Genomic DNA, 2,765 nt, shown 5'->3' on the forward strand with positions numbered 1-2,765 from the left:
GTACCTAAGGGTCACCTCGGTCAAAGGCTCAAAGGGGGGCTCAGATAGAGCTGCCAACACAACCGGCAAATCCGGTACAGGCACTCTGGATAGTATCCCATGCCTCAGCAACAGGCGGGGTACAATAAGCCACAATAACGGACACGTAAACCTTCAGGGTGGACGGGGCCAACCCTGTGGCAAATTGTTCCTGCAAGAACTCCAGAACTGAACCGGGCAGTTGACTGGGTCTAACTAGTGGTGCTCACACCACGTGGAAAACAGCTGCCATCTAGCGGCATGTAACCTCCTTGTGGAGGGAGCTCTGAAAAGGAGGATGGTCTCAACTACCTCAGTAGAGAGAGACCAGCTGCTAGAAACTGTGCCCCCTTAGGGGCCACAGCCATAGGTTCCATAACTCTTGGCGGGGGTAAAATAGGGTTCCTCCGAGTGCGAGAGGAGATCCCTCCTGGGAGAAATTTCCCAAAGAGGTCCCATGAGGATGGACAGTAGGTCCATAAGCCACGGTCTGCCACCAAGACGAGACATACTCCTTCCTTGCGAATTCTCTCCAGAACTCCCAGGAGCAGCGCGATAGGAGGGAAGGCATACAGACGTATCCTCGGCCACATCTGCACTATGGCGTCCAGCCCCAGTGGGGCTGGGTAAAAGAGAGAGAACCAGAGGGGACAATGCTCCTGCGTCGCAAACAGAGCCACCTGGGCTCTGTAGTTTTTCTGCCATATCCGCCATACCTCATGCTCTCGAGTTTACCCAGCCCAGGATGTAAACTGCTCTCAGTGAGAGGAGTTTCCCCTGGGATCATATCAAATCAAATCAAATCAAATCAAATTTTATTTGTCACCTACACATACATACAGGGTACGACATGCAGTGAAATGCTTTTTACGATGGTCCGGCATGAGGGAATAAAATGGGGTGAAAAGGAGAATAAAAAGAAAAAAGAAAAAATATATTAACAAAAATATTAAAAAAAATATAATAACAAGAAAAAGAAGGCAGATAAATAAAGGATAAAAAACTATATAAAAAAAAATATATGAGGATATAAAGATGGTGGTGTGGTGTAAAGTGTCCTTGTGCGGAATGGTGTGGTGTAAAAAATAAGAATATAAAAAATATGAAATGTAAAGTGCACTGTGCTGTGCAAGTCCAGTGTCTAAAGTGTCGTAGCATGAAAAGTGTGATCATAGGAGGATCTGCTGCACCAGAGGGTGAGATCCCCCTGGTGGTTGATGTATGAGACCACCGATGTGTTTTCCACACGGACTAATCTCTCAGTTCTCGGAGGAAGTGTTTGAGTGAAATAAACACAGCCATCATCTCCAGGCAGTTTTTGTGCCATGGACGATGTAGCTCATTCCACCGACCTTGGGTGGAGCGACAACTCATGACCGCTCCCCACCTTCTGAGGGATGCATCTGTCGTTAGCGTTACACACCGACAAGGTGCTCCCAGGACGGAATGTGAGACAGGAATGTGTGTTCTCTCCAAATATCTAAGGTTTGAAGAGGTCGCCTCAAAACATTGATAGTACGGAGTGGGCTTTCCCGCCGGGAGAACCCTCTGTCTCTGAGCCACCACTGGAGGGGTCTCATATCAGAGGTGGACTTGCTGGGCAAAATCAACTTGCTGGGCAAAATCAATCCAATAATATTTCAGTTCAAACCCATCTTCAGTTATTCAAAATATTTAAAGGAAGGCAGCATCTGTCCTAACTGTGTTCACTTACTAAGAGCTCTGTAATTTTGGAAGACATGAACACAGTGGGAAAACTCTGTACATAACATTGACATAGAGTGAGGTGAAGGGTAAGTGGCCCTGGACAAATAGACCCAGATTTACAAATATACCCCACTCAAAAAGAAAATACTCAATGCACCGCCCGGGAATCGAACCCGGGTCACAAAAATGGGAATCTTGCATGATACCACTACACCAGCAGTGCCTTTGTCAAGCAGCCATTGAGTACCCTATTCAACGGTATTGCCTGTTTAAAGTCAGTTCTCCTGCATGTGGAGGAATTATAAATATAAACTGATTTAATTATATGTATTTAGTAAAGGAAAATAAATGTATGTGCTTCATGGTTAATATTCAATGATGCACAACTAAAAGTAGTTATGACAAACAAAATGCAAATAATGTCTCATTTACTTGTTGCAGCTGTAAATACTATTTGAGAAAGACTGGACAGAAATCTTTTTGCATACTTTTATGGCTTTAAGTGACCCCATGTTGAACCGAGGTAACCGGAATGTCATCACGGCATTGTTTATCATGCGCCACCTTACCAGGGCCAATCGGATTCCAGAATATGGCCCGTCCTGTTGACAGTGCTGGCAGCACTTCCAATCTGATAGTCAGGGCCGCACCAGCGACAGAAACCGAAAAAAGCACAATATATCTGTAAGGTTGATGACGTTTCTTTGGGGCTATGTCATTCTGTTTATTTTCTTTCCCACGTAATGGTTTTCAGAAAAAGTCCCAGATATCGGGGTTGTTATTTTAATGCTATACATGTTGCCCCTCAAATGCCTATAATCTGATCAATTGAAGAAGAAGGTGAGATTTGTTTTCCATTGTCTTTCAGCAGCTGTGCAGATGTGATTAAGTAATGGTGTCGCAGATGTATTTTGCAGTCTTGGGCTCTGTTTATGTAGCTGCATGCATGAATGTTAATTGCGATAGCAAATATTTATTTTCACGACTGCCAGCCGGAATGTTCCGTATTTCTGTGTAGTTATATCAGCCTCATGCACTAT

The 2,765-nt window shown here is 44.5% G+C and overlaps 1 non-coding gene across 1 annotated transcript; it reads right to left on the reverse strand.

Moving 5' to 3' along the window:
* Positions 1 to 1,877: 1,877 nt before the first annotated feature.
* trnag-ccc lies at positions 1,878 to 1,948 on the reverse strand. The gene has a single exon. It is a non-coding gene; the product is annotated as a tRNA-Gly (tRNA).
* Between the last annotated feature and the right edge of the window lie 817 nt (positions 1,949 to 2,765).

The sequence above is a fragment of the Silurus meridionalis genome, chromosome 20, assembly GCF_014805685.1.
Source record: "Silurus meridionalis isolate SWU-2019-XX chromosome 20, ASM1480568v1, whole genome shotgun sequence".
Taxonomy (NCBI): Eukaryota; Metazoa; Chordata; class Actinopteri; order Siluriformes; family Siluridae; genus Silurus; species Silurus meridionalis.